Raw genomic sequence first — 24,416 nt, 5'->3', positions numbered from 1 at the left:
TATATATATTATACATTCAGGACAAATTTTTATTCTTCCAAATATATTAACAGCATTTTTTAAAAAGACCTGATTTCTTTCTTATCATAAACTCCCCACCTCATTCTTCTACAAAGCACATTTACATGTCTTGCAGTCTTATGCCATGGATTTTGAGGTGACTGTGTTCTTTCTTGACTATTAGATTTTTAAACTCCAGAAAAGTGGAAAACCCAGCGTGGTTTTTTTTTATCATTGAATATATGTAAGAAAATAGGAAAAATGATGCATTGAAAGAAAACAACCATAGGTATAACTTCCAATTAAATAATATGTAAAACATCTGGCATTGTAGAATAATCAACAATGAAATGGAGATGCAAATAAAACTATTTATGAGATACCGTTTTTTATTAACTAGATTGTTAAAGCTTAGAAGCCTTTGTGGTCCTGGGCAATGCTAGATTACAGAACAAATATAAACCCTGCTTATAATTAGCATAATTATCATTTCATTGTTTTTATAGTAAATATTATATTAAGAGCTTTAATTTTTTAGATGAGCATTATTAGGTTGGTGATTATTAAATTGGCTTTCAAATACCAACTGAGAGATTCTTGAATATTGATTTTGTGTTGGCACAAAAAATATAAAATGCACAAGAACCTACAATACAAGCTAGAATCCCCTTGTCCTTGTCTAGATATGATTAACACAAAAGCCCTGAAAATAGAATGGGAAAGTTGAGGAAAGGAGAAGTTCTGTCAGAAGTTGAAATGGGACAGTGTTGTTTATGAGAGGACAACATTATTTAATATATACATGTGAGGAGATTAAAAAGAGTGAAATTATAATATAGCAAGTTTGCTCCTACTAGACATCGTACGCTAGTAAAGAAAAAGCCCAGTGCCAGGTATGAAGCTGTCAACCAGGAATCCCATAGACCATCAATGATATTGGCCATTGCCTGAGCTCTTGGTTACCCACCAGAATTGACAATTGGATCCTATTGTTGAAGATACCACAGAAGTTAGCCATAGGTGAAAAATAAGGAGAAATCAAGGTGGTACTGACTTCAATGCTTCATCTGTACTGACTAGCTTTCACAGTGCTGCAAGATGCTATGCTTGCTACTGGAAGAAAAAAATTATTAACCTTACCAAGCATGCTTCAACAACTGGCCTGTGAAGATTTGATTTCTGGTATATTAGTGGCACAAATGTTATGGGAATAACTAATACTTTGTAAAATGGATTTCAGGTCTGCTTCATGAAATGGAACCCATACTTAACATAGATATCAGGACTAGAAACATGCTGTTAGACAGGCCACAAACCAGAGGGAGAGCCTAATACTAGTATTCTGCTGAACAGATATTATGTTAGAGTGAATCCTAATGAATTATTGTTGTACATATAGATTAATTTAATGCATCTCTCAACTCTCACCACAAAATCTCCCTTGTACAGTCGATGATGAGTAACACAGAAATCCACAACTGTCCATCACGCAGAGAATAGGAGACTGCAGACTGATTATTCCTGAATTAGACACCTATATCAAACTTCTGCCTCAAAAGCTTTGGGGTTCACAGGAAAGAGGTATCAGAAAGATTTTAAGAGCCAGAGTTGGTGCATGACAACAAGTAAACAGATTCACATAGCTGGAACTCATAACATCATGCACATGCACCACATAAGCTCAAAGTAGATATTATAGCATAGATGTGAGGAAATGGATACGAAACCCAATCCTACCTGAGGAACTAAGGCAAGAGATGGCTGCTAGGAAGGGGAGAATCATTCACTTCTGTCTTGGTGGGTTAATCAGATTCAGTGGATGGATCCATACCGAAGATTATTTGGGGTCACAAATTTGACTCTATAGGTCTTTTGCTTAAAAAGTAATATAGGACACTAAAATGGAACACATTAGAAATGCATATTTAATACCCGATATATTATATATATATATGACATATAATAAAATAGTATAGTTATATGTTAAAAAGACATTATAGATATGCCTGAAAATGTTATCCTGAAACCTACTATTATGTATAAAATATGCTAATGAAAAGATGGAATTGGGAACATCTCTACATCCCATGGAATATTATCTCACTGGTGACTTGTAATACATGCTCTATTTCCTTTACTTCAATCCTTCCTTCCTTCCTTCCTTCCTTCCTCCCTCTCTCTTTTCCTTCCTTCCGTCTTTCTTTCTCTTTCTTTCTTTCTTTCTTTCTTTCTTTCTCTCTCTCTCTTTCTTTCTTCTCTCTTTCTTTCTATTCTTTTATTCTTTCACCTATAATGCTCTTTTCTTTCTTTCTTTCTTTCTTTCTTTCTTTCTTTCTTTCTGTCTGTCTTTGTTGCTCTTTTTCTGTCTCTCTCTTATTCTTTCCATTTTTGTTTTTACTTTCTCTATTTTTACAGTTTTATACTTCATAATTGTATTAAATATTAATCAATAGTACACCTGCCTTGAAAATTTCCTATCCCTGAATAACTTTAATTGAATTCTAATATACATATGAAGTTTTTTGCAAGGTTTGAATATAGTTTAGCCAGATAGGAAAAAAATATTATGTTGATAAGTCATTACATTTTGTTATCAAGTACATCTTTCCTGAAAAAATGTCATCATAGACCTTGATCATAATAATCTTTTTCAGATTACTTGTTCTTCGGTTGTTTGGGAATCTACTCTCTAGTTCATTCATATGATTTTCAAATGTGTCAGCATTTATAATTCTATTTCATTTCTTGGCCTATAATATTACAAATTATTGAGTTGAAATTAGCATAAGAGAACTTGTCATCTTCTGACAATTAGGGCATGTTTTCCATAAATATAATCCATCCACTGCAGAAGATGGAAATAGTATAAAACATTATCTTAAAGATTTCAATTTACAATGTAATGGGAATATCACAACTGAGAATCATGTCTATAAACTCATCTCCAAGTATTGAACTGAAGTATAGTTGTAGATGCCTATGTATTAGTCCTTGATATGTTGACTGGAAATGGAAATTGTTTTTGTTTGTTTATTGTTTGCTTCATTTATTTGTTTGCTTAGTTTTTCAGAGGTAATTGAATTAATGACTTTGACATATGGCCATCACTTCTGAACAAGGTCAAAGGCCACATCTAATTCCATGTATCTTTAAGAAAAAGTCCCTGTTTGGGGCTATAGAGATCAGAGGTTAAGAGCACTGACGGTTCTTGCAGAGGACCCAGGTTCAATTCCCAGTACCCACATGGAGGCTAACAACTATCTATAAATCCAATTCCAGCTAATCTGACCTCCAGGAGCATTGCATGACATAGATGCACTTACACACGTGGAGGCAATACAGTCAGACAAGTAAAAAAATAATAATTATAAAATATTTTTTTTTAAAAAGGAAAGAAAAATACCCTTGCTAAAGTGTGAGAGCTTGTGTCCCATTTCTCAGCCCTGCTCATGTCACACAGGAATGTGTACCCCAGACCTGTGAGGCAACCCTGGTATTCCCTGCTCATCGTCCCAGTTCCCTGGCCTATCTAGAATCATGTACCCCAGTGCTCTTTCCAGATCTATGTATTAACCAGCCTTAGAGACCATTACAGAAGAGGGGGTGGAAAGATTGTAAGAGCCAGGGCTGGTTGATGAACACAGGGAAACAGAGGCTTCCAGGCCACTGGACGCTTGCATGTGTGAACTTGTGCAATGATGGCATTGAGCACAGGACCCATGGCAACTAAACTAAACATGGGCCCTGAGGGAAGGAGAGAATGAAAACTACTGGAGACTGATTGCTTGCTGGGTAAGGGGGAGTGTGCCTTACATATGATCTCTAGATGGGCTGACCAGACTCCAGTGGATGAACTTACACTGAAGGACTTTTGGGAAAACCGCCTGAATGGATAGGACTTAGCACATGTATGGAGGAATACATGAGGTCCAGTGAGGGGATGGGGAAGACACGGATAGGGGAGGGGGTCTGAATTTGATTGAGAACTGTTATATGAAATTACAAAAGCTCAATAAAAAGATTTTTTAAAAATTAAAAAGTTTAAAAATTATAACCACAATGAAAAATATTAAATGCACAGAACAAAAGGCATTGAAAACTGCAACAGAGAAACAGCAAGTCACATATAAAGGCATGTCTATCAGAATAACAGTGAACTATTGAATAGAGAAAACTGATGTCCTCAAAGTCCTAAATTTCAAAGTCCTAAAGTCACAGATTTTGGTCCAGACAACTATACCCTGAAGTCAGTTGGAATCCAAGGAGAAGTAAAATCCTTCTATGATAAAAACAGATTTCGGGATTTTATTTTATTTTATATATTTTTGGTTTCTTTGAGAAGGCGTCTTCCCATAACCCAGCTGGCTTGGAACTTGCTATGTAGACCAGTCTGGCCTTGAACTCAAAGAGATCCACCTACCTCTGCTTCCCAAGAGCTGGGATTAAAGACAAGGACCACGAAAGCCCTCTTTTTTCAATTTTTGTGATGGTTTCACTATGCAAAGAGGAGGGATAACACAAACTAAAGGCCTTTTAAAAAATTCATATGGAAATCTGCTACCACAGACAATTCTTGTAATATATACATTTACAATATAAAAGAATTTAAATCAAGTACTCAATAACCAACGAAGACACCACAGGCTAACAAATAAAAAGCCCATTGCCAGAAATAGACTCTCTCTTTTGGAATTGTTGACGTGGGGGGGGTTCCCATGCACCTTCCAAAAATACTAGGTGTTGCCATTGCACTTGTTTCCTTGCCAGAACTTGACAGTAAGAACCTATAGCTGAAGACACTGCATGCTGAGTCGTAGAACAAAAATGCAGAAATCAAGTTGTTACTAACCTCAAAGATTCATCTGTACTCATTAGCTTTCAAGTAATTAACAGCCTTACCCAGCTGTGACTCCCTCATGCTGCCATAATGGCTGCCCTGGCATGATATGCCTACTGGAGCAATAGAGGCCTGAATATTATGGCAGTAACCAAACTTTTCTTATGATTTGTTTTAAGGCCCACTTTACAAGATTGATTTCATACCTAGCACTGGTATGAGGGCCAAGAACCTGTGGGTAGACATATCACAGGTTGTAGGAAAGACCCTACTCTATTAGTCTGCTAAATAGTCACAGTGTTAAATTAAATGCTAACGACTTATTGTCGTATGCATAGATTAGTGCATCTCTCACCTCTCACCAGAGAATGTTCTTTCGGCAGATCACATTAACACAGAGACCCATACCTGGTCAACACATGGAACATAATTGCCTATGTTAAACTTGGCCCTAGATAAGATACCTATATCATACCCTTTACTCTCAAGCCTCATGGATCTTTGTGGAAGGGGTGCAGAAAGAGTGTAAGCACCAGGTGTGGTAGATGAATAAAAGGGTGCCATGTTGTCTTCTCATCAATTGTACATATGTGCCCACAGTGCTTGTGAGAACATGCATAATACCCACAGAAGCCAAAGTCAGACAAAATCTCTGCATGAATAGAGGAGGTGTGGAAGAATCCCCAGTCCTCACTGACGATTTATTGGAAAATGATGGCTTCTAGAAAGGGAAAGTCAGCTTCCTGTATGATGTGATACCTGGTAGGTAAATTGTCCAGACACCAAGAGATGGACCCACATGCAAGTACGTTTAGGGAACACAAATGAGATAACAGAAAAAAAGAAAAGAAAAAAGAAAAAGATGGAACTGGAGAGATGGCTCAGTGGCTAAGGGCACTGGCCACTCTTGCAAAGGACTCTTCGGTTCCCTGCACCCACATGGTGTCTAACAACCATCTGTTAACTCCTGTTCCAGGGGATCTGATACCCTCTTTTGACCTCCATAGGTGTTGCACAACACAGGTGCATTAACATACATGTAGGCAATACACTCATACACATAAAAAGTAAAAATAATAAAATATTAGAAAAAGGAAAAGAGGGCTTGAAGAGATGGTTCGGTGGTTAAGAGCACTGGCTGTTCTTGCAGAGCACTCGGGATCAGTTCCCAGAACCCACAAGATGACTAACAACCATCCATAACTCCAGGTCCAGGGGATTTGAGGCTCTCAACTGACCTCCATGGGCACTGTACTACATGGGTACACTTACATACATGTAAGCAATACACTCACATGCTCTTAATCACAGAGTCATATCTCCGGCCCTAAAATGTATTTTTAAAAAGTGAGAGATCCATGGTGGCGCACGCCTGTAGTCCCAGCACTTGGGAGGCAGAGGAAGACAGATCTCTGTGAGTTCAAGGCCAGCCTGGTCTACATAGTGAGTTGCAGGACAGCTGGGGCTTACAGGGAGACAAAAAAAAAAAAAAAAAAAAAAAAAAAAAAAAAGTGAAAGATGTATCGATAACAGAATGATCATAGAGGTAAGATGTTGCTGACTTTGAAGACATAAAATATAGTTTCAAGGCACAAAATCTCAATGGCCTCTATACGCTGGGAGATCAGAATCCATTTGTCCAAAGAATTTACTAAAATAAACCCAGTCCCACTGAGGCTGGCTTCTAACCCACAGGACTGCAAGATGGTAATGTCATATTGTGTTAATCTACTAGATTTTTCCTGTTTCTATACCAAAGGAGAAAATTAATACTTTTTTTTTCTGAAAACCCTCCAAAACCTTTAGAGATCTCACTTTTTAAATAAATAAGCCTGCTGCAGTGATTTAAGCGTTAATAACTATTTCTCTAATGAAGCGCCTAACTCCTTTGAACCCACGGTTTCTGGTTTTCTTGTCTCAGAAACTGTGAGGATCGAAATATGCTCTCCAGTTCTCATGTGGTGGAAACTTAAAAGTGTCAGGATGATCAGGTAAACAAATGCACAGAATCAGCTTCCGCTTCCTCTGACCAGCGTTTCCTGTCTCGGAGGCTCAAATTCTTCTCTGACTTGTGTTTTTAACCAAGCACGGTATATCATCCCTTCAATCCTAGGATCTGGGAGACCGAGGCTGGAGGATTGCATTAACTTCAGGCAAGCCTGAGCTACAATATAAGGCCCTGTGGCAAGAAAACCATAGGAAAAGGGAAGAAAGAAAAGAAAGGAAGGAAGGGAGGGAGGGAGGGAGGGAGGGAAGGAGGGCAACATCAGCCTCTGCTTTGTAAGAGAAGGAGGGACAGAGGGAAGGAGGGAGGGAGGGGAGGGCAAAGTAAGGAGGGAGAAAAAGAGGAGGGACAGAGTGGGAAAGGACAGAGGGAAGGAGCAAAACTTTTATTTTGAGTGTTGGCATTTTTTAAGAGGTGTTTAGATCATAAGGGCTCTACCTTCAGACATCAAATAATGCTTTATACCAGCGGCTTCTCTGTCTTCTGCCATGAGGAGCACAGAATTAATTCAGCTCTTTCCTTTCTGCCTTCTGCCTTCTGCCTTGTGTAAAGGCAGCAAGAAATCCCAGAGCAGATGCTGGCATCTTGATCTAAAAATTCTCTATCTCCAGAGTTTCTCAGTTCCATGTGTGCTCTTCATATTTTACACACTCTGTGGCATAATGTTATCCCAACATGAAATTGGCAGAGATAACAGTGTTCTGAAATATACTGTATCCTAATTCATCCTGCAGTGCAATCGCTGAACTCAGTAAACATCCAATGTTATTTAATCACAGAACAAGCTTTGTAAATAGGTTCATTGACTGTGTCTGAGTGTGATCTTTTTAAGGTTTTCTGGTTCTAAACTGGATCTCATGCTTGCCTGAACATTGGACAGTCATTTCTCCTTATCGTTTAGTAGTATATTTCAATATGAAAGAGATAAGGGATAAATTTTAGCAGTCATGACAGACTTGACCATACAAGGTGAGATATCCTGTTAGATCCACAGTTCCTATGCTTGTAAGAAATCTGTGTAATTGATATCTCTGTTTCTTATTAGTATAAACAGGTAACCTAAAGAACCTTGTTTCTCCAGTCTTTCTGAGAATTCACTTGCCATGTTGAGTTAGCTAGAAATTATTTACCATTCTTTTGTAGCTCTCTGGAGAAGCTGTGGACACTTACAGCTGTTAACTCTAAAACGGACCCCAATTTGTTTCCAGCCTGCTGCTGATGCACACATTTCTCAATACAGCAAATTAATTCAAATGTCTTTTGTGCCTCAGAATGTAGTTTTCATGACAGTCACACATTAATGAACATGCTGATAGCTTCTGCAAGTTAAAATAATGTCAAGGTGTAATGTAAAGTGAATAAAAAACTTCACATTCTGTCTCTGAAAAACAGCTGGGCTCAGCGGTATGGACCCAATTCAGGTCAATGATAAAATAATAAATGAAAACTACAAAAAGCATTTAACTTACAATTTGAGCCCCGATTGTGCTAGAGCTAGTGGAAGGTCGCTCTTTCACTTGTCAACCACTGGTGCTTCTAGAATTGTATGCTCTCCATTAACATTGTTTGTGTAAGCACTGGAGACAATGCCATGACTCCCGTGTTTGAAGCACACTTGTCTAAGTGAAACACAGCGGTCTAATAAAGAACAGAGACAACTCAGTAGAGTATCATAACACAGTGTGCATCCTTTCTCTAGTGTTCTATTTCTTAGAAAAGACTTTTATTTTTCTGGTTTTTTTTTTTTTTCTCATTTTTCCTGTTTCACCATCAGTTTGTTTCTTTGCGATCACTTCTCACAGAAGGTCCTTCCTGTTTCCTGTGTCCAAGCGCTCAGTTGCTATTGCATTTTACTTATAACTTGCTAGATTGGGTAGCGGGGGCAGAAGAATGCTGTTTCTTTCCTTCTCTGACTCAACTTGCCTTAGCATATTGTTGGTCCTTAAGTCTCAGGGATTTAAAATTTTTTTTTTCATGGTAATTCCCATTGCTAAGCTGCAAGTGAAAAGCTATTACTTAGATCACGAATAATTCTCTTCCTTTTTCCGCAGGATTAGAAGAGCTATGTACTCATCACCTGAGACTGACATGATGCACTTACAGTTTGAAACTGTAGTCTGTCATGGGGGGAAAAGGCGTTCTTGCAGGGGCCACAGGAGTATGAGACATCTGCTCACAGTGAGTCTACAGTCAGGAAGCAGAGAGACATGAATGTTGATTCCCAGTTGACTGTCTCCTTTTTCCTTTTAGGTCAGTCTGGCACTTCAACCCATAGGATGGTGCTGCCCATGTTCAGGGTGGCTCTTTCTTCCTTACTTAAACCTTCCTAGAAACCTTTCAAAGACATGCTAGAGATGTGCCTTTTAGGTGTTTTAAATCCAGATCTAATTGAAAATCATTAGTCTTCATAATGAAGTTTCATCGTTTAGAATGGTGCTAATGAATGTAGCTGAATTGTTCTTCTCACTCGCATTCAGGTAAATCAGAATCTGTCATTTGTCTGGAAGCAAAGGCTTTACTTTTTTGCAGGCTTTTAAGCTGTCCTTTGACTTCAATTTTATGATGGTCCAAAAATTATTATTTAATATATCATCTTGCCTCTTCTTGTCATTGAAGCTTTCAGCATTCAACACAGAAGCCATGCATCATTTCTTTTTCTTTCTTAAAGTAAAAATAATCTACAAATGCATAGAACATGTAATGTAGAAGTGAATTAAATCCAAGCATTCTGTATAATTAGAACAGACTGGAAAAATACAGAAAGTTTGTTGCCAGAGAATTAAAAAGAGCCAGTAGTATAATAATAATATACTACTATTCTTACATTTTTTAAACTCAGAAGAGCTTCCTCCAGAAAAAAATTCTTTTGAAGTCATGCTTCCAAAAACCCAAACACTTTATGTAAAATATTATTTTTGTAATATCTTTATAAATAACACACAGTAGTGAATACTAGAAAGGAATCAGAAGTTTGCCTATATTATACAGTTTTTTTTTATCAATTTTGATACATCCATACTATGAAGCACCAAATAGCTAATCAGTTTTGACCAGGATCTCCACAAAATTAGATTAATGGACATATTAAAAGCAAGACAATATAGACTATGCATTTCTTTCTATTTTCAAATCAGATAAAATACAAATATACATGTTTGTTTTCTTATTAAAAAATAAATAGTGGCATGAATACTGCAGGGTAGTCAAATTCCTTCTGGTTGAATTTAAGTTCTTAACCTCAAGACATAACTCATATCTGGCACTGTTAACTGGCCAATAACCTATTGTTGCATCAGTTACAAGCCCCAAGAGAGAACATACTATTATTATGCTGCTAAATTGACACAGTACCAATCTACCTTCTAAATTTCTATCTCTATACCCATAAGTTAGTGTGGTTCTTAACCCCATCAGAGGAGATTCTTTTGCAGTGGTTGGTGGTTAACTAATGACTGGATTCAAGGGCAGAGAATAAGGCTCTTTGGAGGGCTCTTATGAGACATCCATATCACCTCTTCTAAGGCTCAGAGGGGAGCCTGAGGTTTGGAAGCCTAGGGAAAAACAGTGCATACTGAATTGATTGGGGCTACATTGATGAACTCATAACAGCTGTGGTTGTCTGCACAAAATCTTCACAAGATCAAGTGAGTCAAAATTCCAGCATGGATGGGGCAGTAGTTCATGAAGCTCCACTTCTAGCTGAGGGCAATTGGCAACTGGTGGCTGCTGGGGGCAGGACAATCTGGTCCCTTCAGATTGCACATTCTCCAGTAGATGGTCCTGCATTCATACACATACCAGCAGCACCAATAGGACTTAATGGTTTAAAAAAAAGTATACAAACTTGGGAGGGAAACCTGGTGGAGGAAGTTCTGGGAGGCTTCGTAGTAGAGGGACCACGTGGCATTTTTATCAGAACATATTGTATACATGCGTGCAATTGTCAAAGAATAAATTAAATGATAAATAAATAGATTAGAAAGACACCTAAAATAAATCTTGAACAGATTTCCATGTTTACATGTAGGAGGAGGCAAGAAGTAAGAAAACTATTTCATAGGATTATTTCAAGACCGCTTTGAAGTTTTCTAGTAGCTTTGAACTTTGTGACATATATGTATATATAAAATTTTAAAATTAAGATGAGCATTAGCTATTCTTGCAGAGGATCTGGGTTGATTTCCAACATCCATATGGCAGCTAATAACAATCTGTAACTACAGTTCGAGGAAATTTGACTCCATCTTCTGATCTCTGTGGCCATTGTGTCATATGGGTGACTTTATATCCATTCAGGCAGTACACTTATACACATACAATAAACAAAATTTAAAAAGATGACTTTGAAAAAAATAACATTCAAAATAAGTATACACATATTTAAAAGCAAATTCTCTGAAAAATCTTATCTAAAGTATTATAAACAGGAGACTGGAGACTAGGATTTTCATATAATAGAAACTATAAATATATAAAAAAGAGCTATGACACGTGAAAAATCGTAAATTACTCTCACTAGTAATTGAAAATAAGAAATCATACATAGTACAATAACATGCACTACTATTTCAATATAATACCTTAGAATGGGTAAATCCAAAGTGTTATCATAGGAATCCCATGTATAACCACTAATCCTGGGTCAGTAGGAATGACTGAAACCTTAGTATCATCTTATACTTGTTCTACTGAAATACATTGATTTACATTGTGGTAGTTCACTGGCAACTGAACTATAAAATAAACTTTTTTATTTCCTTGTACGTAACATACCTTAATTCGTTAATTTTAAAATAAAAAATAATAAAGTAAGGGTGAAAGTCATATGCAAGATGCACCAATCTTACAGGAACATTACTAGTCAAAATTCTCTTTTCTTAGAGGAAGTATACTTCTATAAGATTAGAAATATATCATGCTTAAGAAAATGTAGGTAAATTTGTCATTACTATTCATATTATAGAAATATTTGTGGACCTATAAGTGTACAAATTTCAGATTGTTTTTGGAATGTAATCAGTAGTCATGGGTTTGAGAATATTTTCACCAGCACACTGCAACAGGACAAAAGAAGCAATTAGTTTCTCTAAAACAAAAAGAAATACTTTGACTTAGGTCACGGTTATAGCTTCATATAAACTGTCTTCTTGTCATGTATATATTTAATATACTTGGCTTCACACTAGAATGTTTTAAGCCAAGGTATATGGTTTTACCATATATTATGAGCACTGAAATAAACAAGATTTTCATGATATACCAAGAGATCATGAAAATAAAGCATGAAATATGTATCCTGGTGTAAATCCTTCCTACACATTGAAAATAAAATTCTGGATATATATAGACAACTTTTAATATTTAAAGGACAAAATATATCTAAAATCCTTCATGAGCCATTGTCTTTCATTACTATAAAAATCATTACTGAATAATATATAATCTTTTTCATTATTTATATTTTTCATCTGCTTCTGTTTTCCAACTTAAACTTTTGGAGCTAGATTCAGTAATTTAATTTTGTTGATATTGCTGACATTGAAAGTGTTCTGGGATACTGTGAAAAAAGGAGCTCCTGGCGGGGAAATATTACTTCTGCGTCAGAGTGATGACATTGTCACATGATGTATTTTCACATCTGAAGTTGTTTACAGCATGCATATTAATTGTTAGTAAAACATAATATAGAAGACCAAATCAATGAAGTTGTTTTATTTCCTGATATTTCAACAGTTGAGTCAATATCTAGTTTGTGAAATTATCCTCTCATTCTGAATGACAGAGCTTACTAGAAATGGCTGCATCTTGCCAATTAGCACATTTTCCCATCACATTGCTTTTATACTCCATTACTTCTCTTTCCACTTGTTATTGTTATAGGTTCCCTCCTTTTTTCTGATTTTAACTGTCTTTGACCATAGAAAGTGCTCAGTTCTCTCAAAATTCTCAACCATTTTCTGCTCAACCCATATATAAAACAACAGAAATGGCCAAGATCTTAAAATACACTGCAGAATCACCTCTTGTGTCTTGTGTGTCTGTGTGTATATGCCCATGAGTGCAGGTGCCCATAGAGGCCAGAAGATGGTGCCATAGGTAGTTGTGAACCATGAGACATGGATCCTGGGAACTGAACTAAGATCCTCTGCAAAAGCAGCATGCGCTATTAACTTCTGAGGTATATCCTTCCAGTCTGAATTACACAATTTAAAAAACTATGTTTATTGATGTGACAATTTCACACAAATTATTTTGATCATATCCAGACAATCTATGTTATCTTGATCCCCACCTTGGCACCCCTATAACTTCATGATGTCTATTATTCCTCTAATAACATTTGTCCTTTTATAAGGCCTATTAAATATATTCTGTGCTTTCAAAATGCTCTTGGGTATAGGTCTATCAATTTGAGTCTACACAACAGTGTTTACACAATGGTGTTTCCTTATTTTCTTCTATCGCCTCTTACTCTTACAATTTTTCTACCCCCTTTTCCAGAATGAGTTCTGATCTTTGGAAGAATGTGTGATATAGGTGTTCCATTTATAGCTAAACCTTCTGAAATCCCTTATTCTCTGCACGTTGACCATGTGTGAGCTGTCATCTGCTGCAAGAAGAAGCTTCTCTGGGTGAGAGATGCATTAATTTCTGGGTGTAACAGGAAGCCTTTGGGTGTCAGTATAATATTTTATCAGTTTAGCAGAATGAGAGTACCAAGTTTTCCCTTATGGGCTGTGACCTGTCCTGTGGCCTATGACAGGTTCTTGGTCCTCATAACATTGCCAAGTACAGATTTCAGCTTGTGAAGCACACTTAAATCCAATTAGAAGGTGATTACTTCTGTAGAGCATAGGATACTCTCCTTCAAGTAAAGAAATAGCCTACAGAATGGTAAAAACTCTTTACCAGCTATGTATCTGGCAGAGAGTTAGTGTATAGATCACACAAAGAACTTAAAAAGTAAAAACTAAACACCATGGAACCCAATTAAAATTTGGGGCAAGAAGCTAATGATGAAACACGAATGCCTGGAAACATTCTGAAAATTGTTCTACATCTTTAGCATTAAAGAAATGCTAATTAAAACCACTCCGACATTTTCTTTTATCCCCAATAGAAAGGCTGAGATCCAAAAAAGGAAATGATGACAAGTACTGAGAAGGATGTGAGGAAAGAGGAACACTTATTCAGTGTGGGTTGGACTGCAAATTCAGGCAGCCACAACTTGACTTATTTGGCATCACGCCCTTATGGAACGTCAACTCTTCCTTTACCAGTAGTCATCCCTTTCCAATTGTTTCTAGGCTAAGGTTGGGGCTTCTTGCCCAGTTCTTCACTTCTGTGCTAGGCTTTTGTCTGGTTTGCGCTTGTGTGTATTTTGTGAACACTGTCAGCATTGTTAGAATAGTTCATGTGAGCAAGTTTCCAGCTGCCTTGCATTTTTCACTTCTTACCAGAGAAACTTCCTCGTGTAGCAGATGGTGATTAATGCAGAAAGTCAAAGCTGGCTAAAGTGCAGAGAATAAGACATGACAGAGTGCTCGCACCTGGGTAGCTCACCTATATCAAAACTCTCCACCCAAGGCTCAGGAATCATTGTGGAAGAGGGCGTGGAAAGAGTCAGGGGAGGTGGATGACAAGGGAGACTGAGTCACACAACTGTGATGCTATTAAAATCAGCTGAGAATCATCATTCTTTTCTACCAACTAGAATGTCACTAACTTGTTCTTGGTGACTCTACATTGTGCAAATTGCATGAGACAAGATTTCATGAGGTAGAAATAGAAAGGAATTTGGACTGAACTGTAAAAATGTATTCATATCAAAGCCACGTGAATTTTAGCAGTACAATCTCTAATGTACAGTAACATGCAAAAATAGGACAAGTTAATTCTGCAAATATTCAAAGGTTTATCTAAGCTGTTGACATTTTGTTAACACGTGTGTGTGTCCTTAGTTCCCACTGTGTTAGCTATCTTCTCCTTCTAAATAGTGCCTTCCATGAGAAAACTTGTTCCCCATCTAGCCTGTACCATACTTATCAACTGTTCTTTCTAATTGCATACAATTGCTGAACTACTTAAATTCTTTTAACCACATATTACATGGGTGTGGAAACACGCAAATTATCCTTCAGACTCCAATTTCTAGTGCTTGTTGAGTCTCCGTGCTGGCTATAAAAACTGACACATACTTGGACTTCTTTGTGGGTACAATATTGTTGTTTGACACATGTAATGTGCTGTGGTAAAATCAGGATCCTTAGCGTTTCAGTCTCCAAATTTGTTTTTGTTAGGAAATTCTCTCTGAGAAGTATAATTTGTTGCAGAATATAGTAGTTCTGTTGTTCTAGATAACAGTAGAACAACTCTCTGTGTCATCTTTCACTGCAACTATTGCTCCATGCTCTGTATTTTCTAGTCTTTAATGACCTTTATTTTTATTTCTGTTTCTGGGTGAGCACTTCATGCAGATGAATGTCATCATGAGGTATTTGGTTAGTTCTTGTATGTCTTATTTCACTCAGAGTTCTCTAACTATGTTGTCACTAATAATAATAATAATAATAATAATAATAATAATAACAACAACAACAAGGCTATTTTTAATTGGCTGGATATTATTCTTTTGAACAAGATGTTGGATATTAATGAGGGAGTGGTTGACCAATCATTCCCAGGTTCCCCATTTTATATAATATATATATATTTATATATATGTTACTTTCAGAGTAGTTTTAGGTTTAGGCTTACCAGTAAAATTCTACAGATTTCTTGCATACTTATACCAGGTTTGAACAATCTTCCCTGCTGTGAACATCTGCTTCAGGGTGGTATATTTGTTTTAATTGATTAATCTTCAGTGAAACATAATTATCACTGAGTCCAGATTACATTAAGCTTCATTTTGGGTTGTTTGTTATCTGTGTGTTGTAAATATATATATAATGACTTGCATCCACCAATACGATATCATTCAGAGTAATCAAAGCCCTAAACATACTTTGGGATCTTTGTATTAGCTGTAACTTTCCCAAGCTCTGATTATTTTACCATCATCATAGCTTTATTCCTTCCAGAATATCATGCAATTTCATTGAATATATTATTTTTTGATTTAGTTATTTTGCTTACTATTATGCTTTCAAGATTCCTTCATGTATTTTTTAAATTTGTTTTTATTAAATTTTGTTGTATTTCATACAGGTTATCTCAAACAATTTAAACCATCTTTATAGTCCCATCCCCACCAGCACCCTCCCATAGCCCCTCTCCCACTGGAACCCATATACTCTGTCCTGGGTATTAAGGCCCACTGTGCCATGTCAGTGTCCCCAGACATTCCCCAGTGCAAGTCCATCCACTTGAGGTTTAGTCAGATCCCTCTCATCTATCTATCCAAACACCTATCATTTTCTTTTTATAAACAGAGCATAAGGTGGGGGTTTATGTACAGAGGAGTGGACACCCCCCATTTATGGCTACACTCGAAAGTCCACACTCAAATATAGATCCTATGACTTCCTGACAGCCAAAAAAAATGGTGAGAGAGGTGCTACTAGCATTCTCAGCTTATATATCCTTAGTTCCTCCCCAACATGCAGCTAAGGTCAACTAAATGTGTGGGAGGGGTAACTGACTCCCCTGTTGACTCCTTGATGAGCCTGGAACTGGGAAGGAGGTGTGACTATAGCTTGCCAGCATAGTGGTTGGAGGACACTTCCAATTAATAATTCATCCCTTCCTCTGGCAACCACTTCTTCCAACAACCTCTTCAGCAAAAGTCCCTGAGCCTTGGAGGGGGTGGTAGGTGTGAGGTGATCTTCCTTGTATTGTGGCAGGGCACTGAATTTTCTCAGTTATCCATGGGCTCTTGACCCATTTCAGTGGGATTCTGTCTACTATGAAAACACAAAGAGTAAGAAATAAGAACATCTAAACAGTGGCTGCTATAATAACTTAACCTATGGGTGTGAACACGATGCTTTAACGTGCACAGCACATCCGTCTAACAAAACAAGTGCAGTGGTTTCCCACTAGGGCCTATATTTTCCCCTGCCACAGAGGTTTGTCTGGTCTCCAATACCAGATGTGTGTTCTACCCCTAAGAGCAGGCATTTTATCCAATCAAAAATTTGCTGGTTGTATATGCACTGGATGCTCCACCATTTCACTAGCAGGAACATCTTGTTTAATATGTTGATAATACAACACGCTGGGTCCGTTGTCAAGCAGAATTATATGGGACGACTCTCCCCCAGCCATCTGCATATCACTTTTTTGGCACCATAAGAGCCACTCATCCAGTGACAGGGAGCTTCCAGCTTAATCCAAGCTTGGTATCTCCCACTCCTGTGCTCACATCAAGCAGAGTCTTCAACAACAGGGTTCCTCTGTCCTCATCCAGTGTACAACCAACATTATTGGCAATGGCTTTTATTGTTTTGGGGACTTCCAGGGCTCCTCAGGCCAACAGCTTATAGAAGGGCAACCCACCTCTGCACTGGGATTTTCATCTAACAACCATATTGCTTCTGGAAGCTATTCCTGTAGGGTTCCTTCTGTGCTTAAGGCTTTTTACTTTTTTAACTGTGTACCTGGAGATTTTTTCTGCTCTATTCCCATGGTTCTTTATATAGCCCTCTTTTATCCCCTCCCCTTTATCTTCCATGTATTTTTATAAGTAGCTTATTTTAAATGTAAATGTGTCACTGTCTGGGTGAACTATACTTTATTTAGCAATCCATCCAGCTACTGGGAAGCATCTTGGCGCTCTCTAAGTTTTTATAATGATGAATTAAGTCATTATATTAGTTTTGTGAAAGTTCTTGAGTGGGCACAAGTTTTCAGCTCATTTGGGAAAGTATCATGAAGTTGAGATTTGCAGTATATGGAAAATGTTATTTAAAACATTTAAAAATAAATTATTTATTCATTATTTTATTGTGTGTGGCGTATGCACCCTTGTATGTGTATATGCACATGGAGGACAGAGGACAGCAGGTGCCCCCTGATACTCTTCAGTATGTTCTTTTGAGACATTGTCTCTCACTGAACCTGGAGCTAGACTGACAGCTGATAAGTTCCAGTGATTCTCCTGCCTCCACTCTCACCTTAATACTTGAGTTACAGGGATGCACAGCCACATCTGGCTTTTCTATGTTGGCACTGGGATACAAACACAGGTCTTTCTTCAAATTTCATTTATTATTTTGTTTTATGTGTATGAGTGTAGTGCCTGCATGTACGTAGGTGCACCTGTGTCATGCAATGCCCACAGAGATCAGAAAAGGGGGTCGGTTCTCCAGGAACTTGAGTTAGGGATGGTTGTTAACCACCATGTGGCTGCTGGTCATCGAACCCAGGTCCTCTGCAAGAGCAACCAGTGCTCTTAATTGCTGAACCCTCTCTGCAGCCCCACAAACTCAGATCTTTATGCTTGCACTGAGCCATCTCTTGAGCTCTAAATTTGATTAATTTTAGAAGATACTATAAAGCGCAAAGAATCCAAGCCATTTGAAGTGATGGGAAATAGGAATGAATGCACGTCTCACAGTACAGGTAGCAGATACTTTGATATTTTAGATTTTAGCCATTTTAATTGATAGACAGTGGTATCTCATTTTATTTTCAGTGTCTCTGATAATATGTGATAGGGTACACACTCCCATAAGCATCCTTAAACCCTGAATCTTTTCCTTGGTGATTTGTCTAATGAGGATATTGGCCTGTTCTTGCATCTTACTTTTTCTTTCCTTACTGTTTAGTTTTGGTACTTTAATAGGAATTTGCTATGTCTTTTAAAGATGCTATACTTAATCATTTAATTTTGGAAGATTTTAATGTAAATGATACCAGGATTTTTTTTTCAATAATGACATATATGAAAGTGTTTTACTTTTATCTATTAAATTTGATTCCTCTTATAATTCTATAATCAAGTATAGTCTCAGAAATTTTGTTTCTTTTATTACCATAAAAATGATGGGTTTGTTACTTTCTTGTAAATATTAATTACTTTTCTTTACTCTTTCTTTATTTCATTACTTATGACTTCCAGTAAGATGTTCAAAAGGAGTACTTACTGGGAGTGAGTTTTGCTTTAATCTAGAGATTCTAGCTTTTCAGCAATAAAGATTTTCGCTGGTTGTGGTTTTCGTAGGTTACTTTTGTGAGGATCAGGAAATGTGTCTCTCCTCATACTTTGCTCAGAATTGTTCATGAATACTTCAAATTTTGTAAAACATTTCCTTTTGATTTTATTAATAACTTTTTCTTTAGTGTGTTGATGAAATACACTAAAAGAACTTTGAATGTTGAACCAGTCTTAAGCCCCAGGGATCAATATACTTGGTCTTTCCTTATTGCTATTTTTATTCTTTGTTGAATTTGATTTGCAAATGCATAGTCGAAGAATTTTATAGCAGCAGTTTGCATTAGAGATATTGACCTAAATTTTACTTTTCCTGAATATACTCATTTGATTTTGATATTAATTTAGTCCTGAACTAATGAGAAAGTGCTCCTTAGGCTTCTATTTCCTACTCACAAAGAGATTGGTTAGGGAGGTCTAGAAGATAGCCAGTTAGAGGCACCCAGAAGATCCATGGTTCTAAGTAATCAAGCAAAAAACAAACAAACAAACAAAAAAACGAATAAGAAAGCGCTTGTCTCCCGGGAAATGTGAGGAAGAACGGAAATGTAGGAGATGCAGGAGAGCACAGAAAAAACAGTATCAAAAGCAGACAAAACTAAGGGAAGTCCAGGCACTGGCTCATGGAGCATAGTGGAATAAGGGGTTAGAGAGAAGATTAGCGCACCGCTCACGTAGTGAGGCTTCCATGTACATCAAAGTGGGATGCACACGGAAGGCCACAGCTGGCCAAATTTTGGAGAATACTGTAGAGTGTAGGATGGGACTCTTATATGGAACCTCATCCACCCACTGCTCAGGGACCATTGCAGAAGAGGAGGCAGAAAGATTGTGAGAACCAGTGCTGGTTTATAAACATGAGGAGGTAGAGGCTTCCAGGCTACTGGAGGCTTGCTCATGTGAGCCTGCAGCAGTGGTGGCATTGAGCGGGGAACCCATGCCAGCTCAGTTAAACGAGGGCCCAAAGGGGAGGTGAGAAATAGGTGGTGGGCTGGCTCTATATAGAGAACTATTTGAGACTGATTGGTGCTGGGTGAGGGAGAGTATGACTTACATAGGACCACTGGATGGGCTGACTAGACTCCAGTGGATGCATTTACACTGAAGGACATTTGGGTACAAACACCTGAATTAGTAGGACTCAGCATGTAGGGCTGAGGGCATAGGGTTCTGTAGAGGGATGGGGCCATGGATGAGGAGGAGTCTGAATTTGAGTGGGAAATGTATGAAAATGTAAAAGTAAAATAAAAATAAAAAATAAAAAAGATTGTAAAGAATCAAAGAACACTAAGATTAGGTGTTTCACAACATGGTGTGTACATAAAAACTTCCGTACTAAACAAAATGGACAAGAAATACCTCAGTGAGCTCTGAAGACACTGAATGTGGTTCTGTGCAAAAAACATAATGTAAGTTGAGAGGTCTATAGGAAGCACAGTAAGAACAAACCATAGAAGTGGATCAATGCTCTTTGGTACTTGTTCAGTGGTGGTATGGAAAAATTATAAGAGTTACCTTACCGCTAAATAGCACAGCTAAACAAGAAGAAGTCCTGAAGTTTCTTCTTTTCAGTGACTAAACAGAAGACCATTCCTGGAGTCAGGTGTCCCAGCAGACTGGTTTGTGCACTGGAAACAGCTTGTCAATATAGTCTATTTAGAGAAAAATATGTGTTGCACTCCAAATGGAAGCAATGGATGCTTCTATTTGGGAATTGTGGCATGACATCCTGGAAGAGATGTGACACCAGCTGTGCATAGATAGGAGTGAGGAGAAGAATAGACCACAAGGCTTGGCTTACAGGAATGCAGGGTGCTTACCCCATTCGCACAACTCACCCACCTGCTAAAACACAAATCACTATGAAGGAACTATTGGCCCATTTATTATTTTATATTTATCTTATTGTAGTTCTCTCATTACTGTTTCTCCTTTGAAGATTTTTTTATTTAAATGTGCGTGTGTGTGTGTGCATGTGTGTGTGTGTGTGTGTGTGTGTGTGTGTGTGTGTAAGTTTGTCCATATGTGTGTAGGTTCCCACAGAGGCTAAAAGGGGGACTGTGATGCCCTGGAGTTGGAGATATAGGTGTTTGTGAGTCATGCAACATGGATGCTGGGACATAAATTCAGGTTCTTGCAAGATCAGCAAGTGCTCCTAATCACTGATCTATCCTTCTAGCCCCTCATGATTGCTTTCATACCTTCATCCCACGTGCTCTTCTTCCTTCCCTCAACTGAATTATTTTTTCCTTTTATCTCTCTTTCCCTTTTTATTACTTTATTATTAACATTTCATCTCTTTTTGTTGTGTTTTGTTTTAAGATTTTATATTGATTTTTGAATATTTCATACTATATATCTTGATCATATTTAGATCCCCTCCCTGTCTCTTAATTTTTGTAAAAAATCTCATTTTCATTTTATGTGTTTGTGTTTTCTTTGCATGTATGTAAGTGCATTCATGTCATGCACTGCTCACAGAGGACAGATGAGGGTATTGGATCTCCTGGAACTGGACTTAACGATGGTTGTTAACCACCATGTGGGTGTTGGATATCAAACCCTGGTCCTCTGTAAGAACATCCAGTGATCTTAACTGCTGAGCCATCTCTTCAGCCCCTCATCTTTTGATTTTTAGTATAATATTTCCTCCATACTAACTTAGCTACTTTCTTTTATTCTTAAATTGGAAGTATCATGGTTTTATCCATTGTTTATTTTTTTTAAGTATCTGGTTTGATTTGTTGTGTTGTTACTGAAATCTATTTTCTAGTATATAGAATCTACTTTCAAGTATACAGTATATTTCTTCTAGTATATTATCTGCTACACAGTAATGGGGATTGAGGTGTCAATAGAAGGTTACACACTAAGAAGAGCCCTATAAAATGAAAAGGGAAACAAAGCAAATAAACAAAAACAGAAAAGATATCCATCTTATCACAACATAGTAACACACCATGTATGGAAAGGTAAGACAGCATAACTATGTAAAATTTATGACTTCAATACGCAAATTTAAAGAAAATAAAATACTAAATATATAAGCTATGGTATGAAAATGAAAAATATCCTCAAGTACAACACAAATAATAGACGAAATAAAGAATTCAGGGACATATTTGAACAAGTAATTCAGCAAAGGAATAGATTCTGATAAAAACGAAAATCTTGGAAATGAAGAATTAGTAAATCAAATAACAAATCTTTGTGGAGTCACCAATATGTTAAACCCATTAAACAAAGTAATCAACCAATAAAGATAAGGCTGAGGAATCATTGCATTCTAATATAAATAAGAAAGAGTAAAAATAAGCAGTAATGACTGCAGCTCCTCCACAACACAGAGAACAAACCTACAAATCTTTAATTTTTAAGGAAATAATTAAAAATAGATTAAATCTGCACAAACCTAAATAATAAAGTTATAGCAGAAAATTTTCTAAATATGGGGAAAGTTGTAGAAATTTAAGGCAAAATTCATTTAAGAAACCAAATAGATATGACAAAATAAAAATCCACCCAAATTATATTGTAGTTAAATTGAAAACTGCATAGAACATAGAAATATTATTGAAAGCCACAAGAGATGATCCAAGTTGTATACAAAGCAAACCAGTCATATCACAGAAGATTTCTACTTAGAAATACTTAATGCCAGGAGAATAATTAAAAGTCAATAACTGCCAAAGAAGATTAATCCTGCAAAGAAAGACATATATACAAATATAAGTAAAAATCAAAGCGTTTCATGATGTCTTAATCCAGCACTGCAGAAGACAAGGTTAATTGTCCTATAATGATCTAGGCAGAGATAGTTTTTAAATATTTTATATATTATTTTTAGTTTATATGCATGAGTTTATAGCCTGCATGTATGTAAGTGCATCTGTCACATGAAATTCCCATGGTGGTTAGAAGACGATGCCAGATCCCCTATAAGTGGAGCTATGGACAGTTCTTATCTGCCACATGGATGCTGGGGACAGCACACAGGTTCTATGCAAGAGCAGCCAGTGATCTTAACCTCTGAATTGCCTCTCTAGCCCAAGGCATAAATTTTTTTTAGATTCTTTACCAATGATAAAAATATCTACTATTTTTATAATAATACATTTGGAGGGACAGGGGAGATGAGATGGCGCAGCAGTTAAGAGCACTGACTGCTCTTGCAGGGGACCCAGGTTCGATTCCCAGCACCCACATGGTGGCTATGAACCATCCTTAACTCCAGTTCCACGGGAATCCTAAGCCCTTTTCTGACCTCTGTGACATTGTACAGCACAGGTGAACTCACATACATCCAGAAAATAACACTCATACACATAAAATAAAAATAAAAATAGCTCCCACCCACAGGCCTCTCTCAGGGACCAACCCAGCTCCTTAGTGCAGTCCCCAGGAGTCCTTGGGGCCTCTTCCTGCCCTGTCTGTCATTGCATCTGTGGGTGGCATGGCCACCAGTTGCCCTAGATGAACATCTTTTCTGGGTGAGGCTCTCAGGACAGTCCAACCCCCAAATTTCTGAGGCCAAAATTGTTCCTGAAGGGATCCAGAACTCAGGAGAAATCCTGAAATCATCTGACCCTCATCTGAATTGGGCCTCCGTGGGAACTCCTGAAGACAAAATCAATCTCGCTACTCCAATATAAAATCAAGAGAGTGAACTGGAAGCTTAGATGAACCAGCATTTCATGCAGAAACATAAAGCCACAAAGACACATAAAGTTCACGAAAAGAAGCAGACCTAAACTTGAAGGCCCGAGTCTCGCACAAGAATAAGAAACTACAAAAGAAATTCATATACCAAAATCACAGAGAAAAAATAATAACATGAAAAAGCAAAATAACATATCGATAGTCCTCTAGAGGAGTACAATGAGAACCCCTTAGAGAGAATGCAGAACATGGAACTCAAAAGAACAATTATAAACATGATAAAAGAATTCAGTGAATTTAAAGAACAGAAAAACAAAAAAATCAAAGAGCTGAAGGAAGATAAGAATAAACTTCTGAATGAATTCAGAAAAGAGCTAGAAATATTGAAGACTACTCAGGCTGAAAATAAGAAGGAAGTGAAACACTCAGTAAGCCAATTTGAAAGCACAGGAGAAAGCATCACCAATAGGATGAATGAAGTGGAAAACAGAGTATCAAGACTGGAAGATAAAGTGGAAGAACTAGACCACTCAAGCAAAGACTACGAAAAATTTAAGAAATCACAAGAATGGTATATGCAGGAATTGTGTGACACCATAAAAAGACCAAACTTACGAATCATAAGTGTACAGGCGGGAGAAGAATCCCAAGATAATGGCATGGATCAGATCTTCAACAGAATCGTGGAAGAAAATTTCCTAAAATTAAAAATAAAGATATGCCATACAAATACAAGAAGCGTACAGAACACCAAAGCG

Source organism: Nannospalax galili, unplaced genomic scaffold, assembly GCF_000622305.1.
Source record: "Nannospalax galili isolate Female #2095 unplaced genomic scaffold, S.galili_v1.0 scaffold105, whole genome shotgun sequence".
NCBI lineage: Eukaryota > Metazoa > Chordata > Mammalia > Rodentia > Spalacidae > Nannospalax > Nannospalax galili.
Note: the sequence above shows the minus strand (reverse complement) of the source record.